Raw genomic sequence first — 6118 nt, 5'->3', positions numbered from 1 at the left:
TTACCTGACTGTAGAGTGCACCCTGCATCATAGCCTTGTGATCAATGAGAAGTGTGTTTGCTACAGTTCTATGAGCCATCCTGGAAAAATAATTAAGTCCAAGAAGGACATGGGAATCCTGTCTATAGCATGTGGTTCGCAAACACAAGTAGCAAAGTCCTTCCTGGCAACCTGTGTCTGAGGTTGGAGCAGACTCGTGAGGATGAGTCCTCACACTCCAGGACCTGACAATACAGTGTCATAACTGGGATGGTATTAGAGGTTATGTAGTTGGTGTCTGCGAGGGATCTTTGGTATACAGGGAAAATGCCACACGTAAGAAAGGGAAAGGGGCAGTTGCTTTGCCAACAAGAAGTTGAAAAAGGGAACTAGGGAACTGGCTCAGCCATGAAGAGCACTGGCTGCTTTTCCATGGGACCTGAATTTGGTTTCTAGCACTCATGAGGCAGCTCACAGCCATCTGTAACTCCATTTCCATGAAATCTGATGTCCTCCTCTGACCCCGCAGACAGCAGGTATGAACACGGCACATAGACATGTAAGCTACGACTTCCTGGTCCTCAGAATCCCATCCATTTATGCCCAGTGATTGGCTGCACTCATCTGTAAACCAGGGATCAAGGTGAGGCATTCTTGGCTGGCTGGTTTGAATACCTGTGGGAGATTTTTAACTGAGTCGCAGGTGACTCAGGGAAACCCAGAAAGAGGTAAGAATCATGAAGTGAAAAGGAAAAAGACGGGTGATTGGCTGTCATCTTGGTGAATCTGAGGTTTCAAAACTCACAGCTTCTAAGCCCAGATGCTATGCTCAGTCTGTGTTGTGTGTGCCAGGTCCCAGATGTCTCCCATGCTGTCACTCTCAATAGCTGCCTATAAAAGACCCTACTTAGCTCCTAACTCCTTCCAACACCAGATGCAATGTAGGTGAACTAAAAATTCTCATCACTGTTACTGTTCATAGATATTACAGAGAGCAGTTTGATAAAGTCAAGTAAGGCCTCACTATCCGAGATTAACGAGTCAATTGTAAGACAGTGTACAAAGCCAACACATGAACTTAAAAATCTAATATGATGATGTCCATTATGATATAGTAGGAAAGCAAACTGGAAGCGATATTTCTATACATAGAAACATGCCATACATACACAAATAAATATAAAAATATTTTTTGAGAGGAAATCATTCTACCAATAAGATACATTCACTCCTGATTATTACAGTATTAGTCACAATAGCCAAAGTACGAGGCTGCCGTCACAAAAACACAACTCCCACTACAAAGGGAGTAAGAGAGCTTATTCCAGAGCCAACATGGGTGATCATGGCCCCAGGACCTCGGTTTAGTTTCCTCCAGATACCATTCCTCAGTGAGGCAGCAGTTTCATGAACTTTTCATAGAAATACAACAAAGACAGCCATAAATCAAGACCCTTTTCAAACACATCGGTGGGTACATCAAGTAGGCAGGTTACAGAGCAAGGCAGACAGAGCACTGCTGTAGGTCTCAGATTTGAACTTAGTTTTCTGATTGCTGGAAAACTAGGATTTTGCTAATACATTCCAAAGGTCACAGGATGCTAGGCCTGACACAGAGGTGGGCAAGAAACGGCTGTTTAGGGGGCTAGAGACAGCCCAAGATAAATTGGGATTAGGCTCCGGATTTGCAACATCCCAAACCCTCCACAACCACCGAGGCTGTAACCAGCTAACCAGCCTTGCAGGAGTTGTGGCTGCAGCGCCAACCCAGATGCCCTTCGGCAGGAGAATGGCAAAACAGCAGCAGCGGCAGAACATGGTGTAGTAACACAATGGAATATCACACCGTCATGAAGAAGAATGCAATCTCGCCATTTGCAGCGATTTGCAGTGATGTGGGAATAACGGAGGAAAGACTGATGGAGATACTGACACAGAAAAATAAGGACCACGTGTTCTCTCGCTCGAGTGTGGAAATTGGTCAGTCTAATTGGTACACCATGGAATGGAATAGCGGACATTAGAGATGGAGAGGAGAGGACAGAGGGAACAGGAAGAGATTAAGGGAAACTTTAGGGACAAGGAAAGGTGGTGAACAGAAGTGAGACAGGACAGCGATCCCGGGAGGAAGAACGACGGAGAGACACGATCACTGTACGTGCATGCATTATAGAAAAAGCACCCACTCAAAACCTCGTTAATTTTTACAAATCAGGTGTGTTAGAGAAGATGTAAATAAGGGCCGGGGGTGTGGCCCACTTGCTAGAGAGCGCACGTGAAACCCTAGGTGCAAACATGAGCCAGTCAGGTGATGGGCCTATGATCACAGCACGTGGGCAGAGGAAGCATGAGGATCGACTAGTCGGCCCAGGACAGCGTGTGGTAGAGCAGATTCCCAGTCAGGTGACAGGCCCTATGATCACAGCACGTGGGCAGAGGAAGCATGAGGATCAGTCATCCCAGAACAGTGTGTGGTACAGTGGATTCCCAGGCTAGTCTGGAAAACATGAGACCCTGTCAAAAACAGACAATTTTTTAAAAATCAAATAACATACGAGCCAGAGAGATGGCTCTGTTGGTTAAGGCACTTCCAACCTTAACCTGGCGACCTGGGCTTAATCCTCTAGGACTTGCATGGTAGAGGAAAGAAACTGACTTCTGAAATCTACACACATGCTGTGGCACAAGCACATACATGCACACGCACGCACACACACGCATACACACACACACACAGTAGGGTCAGGGAGAGAGTAAATAAATGTAAAAAAAATACTGTTCAACCAAAAATTATCAATATACCAAATGATAGCACTAACAAAGTTAAGAAAGCCAATGATGTAAACGTGTAATCAGAGAACCGAGGCTATAGCTCATGGAAGGTACTTACCTAGCAACACACCAGCACATAGATAAATCAGTACATACCCGACAGACTGAACACCTAGACTCGGGCTAGTGGTTGAGTGGACTGGACAGAGATGACAGCCACATCAAGTGGCATGCACTTCTTAAAGGAATGGAAACAGAGAGGGCAAACCTAAGATTCATTAGATCTGGGTAAGAGCTTTGTGTTTAGTTTTCTTCTGTGTGCTTTGAAGTTTTCATCAAAGCAAAACAAGAAATTGATGTACAGTTTACTCCTAGAAAGATAATAGACATACTGAATAGCATCTCAGTGTATGATACTTGTTAGATTTCTGTTTCCTCGTGGACACCTGGCCCAGCTAAACTTACACAAGCCTTCTAGGGTGTTGGCAGCTCTGCCACCATCTTAAGGGCCCGCTTTGTGACCTAGTGGGGACGGAAGCATGCTTAGACTCTGGCCACCATCAGAAAGAGACTGAAGGCCGGGGGGTGGTGCACTCGGGAGGCAGAGGATAGACCAGTCAGGAAAAACAGCAATGGAAAAACAAATGCTTTAACTGGTGAACTAAAGTGTGTAAGAGAATCATTCTCGTAGAGCAGTCAAGGTATTTAAATAATCCATGACATTCAACGTGGTGATCCACAGACTCCGTGGTAAGGACGGAACTGTCTTATGTGGCAGCATACATTTTAAAGGAATGCAATTCATTGTGTATTAACTCTGCATATGAGATCAGAGCTATTCAGATATAAAATAAAACAACCGAGCAAATAATAAAATATAGTGGACAGCACCATAAGAAAACAGGTTATTGTGTGATTGCTTCCTCCTGACTGAAGCATTCTGCACCGGATGCAAGAAAACTTAAGGAGACACAGCCCTACAAAGCCCTACAAGTTACCAGGATCTCGAGACCCACCCCAGGAGAGTTCAAAAATAGCAGATAATCTCAGGGGTGTTGGGTGGGGAGAGACCCTCAGGAGCACTACCTTCAAGCTGTTCCCACAGCTCCAGGCATGCAGTTTTGGGGAGTCGTCATGCATGCCGGGTGGCTTTTTGGTAATGCAGTAGCCTTTGAGTCACTCATACCCCTGCTAGTAACGCCAACAAACCCATTGGTTCACTAAGCAAGACTTTGGCAGAACCGTCTCTTTGGTCTGTTGCTGGTGTCCTGTTTGGGGTGAATTACGTTTGTTCGTGTCTCCCCCAAAAGTCAACACAACAAAGTTCTCTTTCCTTTCAGGAAAGCAAAAGGATTTTTGTTTGTTCTTTCCTCTAAAAAGCGAAAGGCCCTAGGAACTGTGTCCAGAGTGCAGTCCATAGTTTGTTATCGCTTACTTTCATTTAAGTAAAATATTTACAGAGAAATTTAAGGTATCAAATGAACAGAAGACACAAGGCCACTTCTATTATCTGCACATACAAAAAAAATTGTTTTAAGAAGTCACAAAAATATTGGTATTCAAATTTTAACTTGGAACTAGCACACGGCTAGTGCTAATGCCGTGTCTTCCGTGATAGTCTAGCGCGCACTCTGAGGGTGAGCCAGGAGCGCTTGCGTCAGAGTAAATCTACGTGCATCAGGTGTTCCCATTTAACACAGAAAAAAACAAATATCAGGCATGGCTTAAAACTACAACAGATTAGTTATCTATAATGAGATCCAAGTACATTAAATATTACTTAATGAACTGACAAGCCTATTAGCAAATCAATTCCCAAGTTGATTTGACAAGACAAAAGAGTTATTTATTCAGTAGGAACCAGGTGAATAGAAGAAAAATTAGTTTTCCTGTTTGCTGTATGAGCCCAACACTAATGCTCTGGGAGCTTCACCATATGCCACAAGGGTTCCTCAAACAGCTTTGTGGTTTTATCTAAAAATGTTGCTTCTCGTTGTATTTTTACTTTGAGTCAAGTATCAAGGTCTTCCCAGTATTAAAAAGCACAGTGTAGATCGAACCGTGAGTAGCACAAAGAGAAAAGTCTCCTGAGAATCAAGCCCCGTATCCATCTCTGTCGCTGCATTGGTGGCTGTTACAGGATTTCCTCCTATTGTCAATAAACATCACCACAAACGATGCTAGTCAACATGTCCTGGCACGGGCTTTCCTTTAAGCCTGTGCTTTAAACAGATAATTTATATATAGATCTTTTTATTGCAGACGGGAGTTTGTTCACCTATTTCCTCTTGAATCCCGCCTCAAAAACTTGGTTCTGCTGTCAGAGCTCTCTCACCTTCCCACCACCATCAAGAGACAGAACAAGCTGGGGCAGGGGAGGAGACTAAAGCGCAAGCATGAGAACCCGAATGCCACCCAGAAACCACATTTCAAAAGCCAAGTGTGGAGGCTGGAGAGGTGGCTCAGTGATTAAGAGCATTTGCTGCTTGTTCAGAGGACCTGAGTTCAGTTCCCAACTCACAATGACCTGTAACGCCAGATGATCCAATGCCCCCTGCTGGCCTCTGTGCGCACTGCATGCATTTACATACATGCAAAGCACCCAATCACATAAAATAAATATAAATTTAAAATCTTTTTTTTTTATTATTATTATAAAGCAAGTGTGAGCCTTCAAGATGGCTCAGAGAGTAAGGGCACTTGCTACCAAACCTGATGATCTAGTTAGATTCCACATGGTGAAAGAGAACCAACTTCAGCACACATACAATGGCATGAGCATGAACATATAGGCATGTATGTGCACGTGTGCACACACAAATAGATTTCATGTCTTCTGGTCTCCACACACATACAAACATGCCTGCACAAGTATGAGCGTGCACGTGCACACACACACACACACACACTGGACCTTTTTGTTGTTGTTGTTGTTTTTGTTTGTTTTTGTTTTTGTTTTTCGAGACAGGGTTTCTCTGTGGTTTAGGAGCCTGTCCTGGAACTAGCTCTTGTAGACCAGGCTGGTCTCGAACTCACAGAGATCCGCCTGCCTCTGCCTCCCAAGTGCTGGGATTAAAGGCGTGCGCCACCACCGCCCGGCATACTGGACCGTTTTTATGAGCTCAGTATCTAGAGAATACAAAAACAAAGGAACAAACAAGGATATCCATTCTGGGTGCACAGCAAACTATGAGAATGAAACAAAGAGCTCGTTAGGCCCTGCAGTTAATGGCTTCACTCTTGCATAGACTCCTGCAGAGAAAGGCTGGTCTCAGGCACTTGTTTATGCACAAATGGGAAAAGTCAGCACGTGGCAACCAGACAGCTGCTAATTGCAAACCCATCTTTGTGAACTGGAAAACAATTG

The sequence above is a fragment of the Chionomys nivalis genome, chromosome 9 (assembly GCF_950005125.1).
Source record: "Chionomys nivalis chromosome 9, mChiNiv1.1, whole genome shotgun sequence".
Taxonomy (NCBI): domain Eukaryota; kingdom Metazoa; phylum Chordata; class Mammalia; order Rodentia; family Cricetidae; genus Chionomys; species Chionomys nivalis.
Note: the sequence above shows the minus strand (reverse complement) of the source record.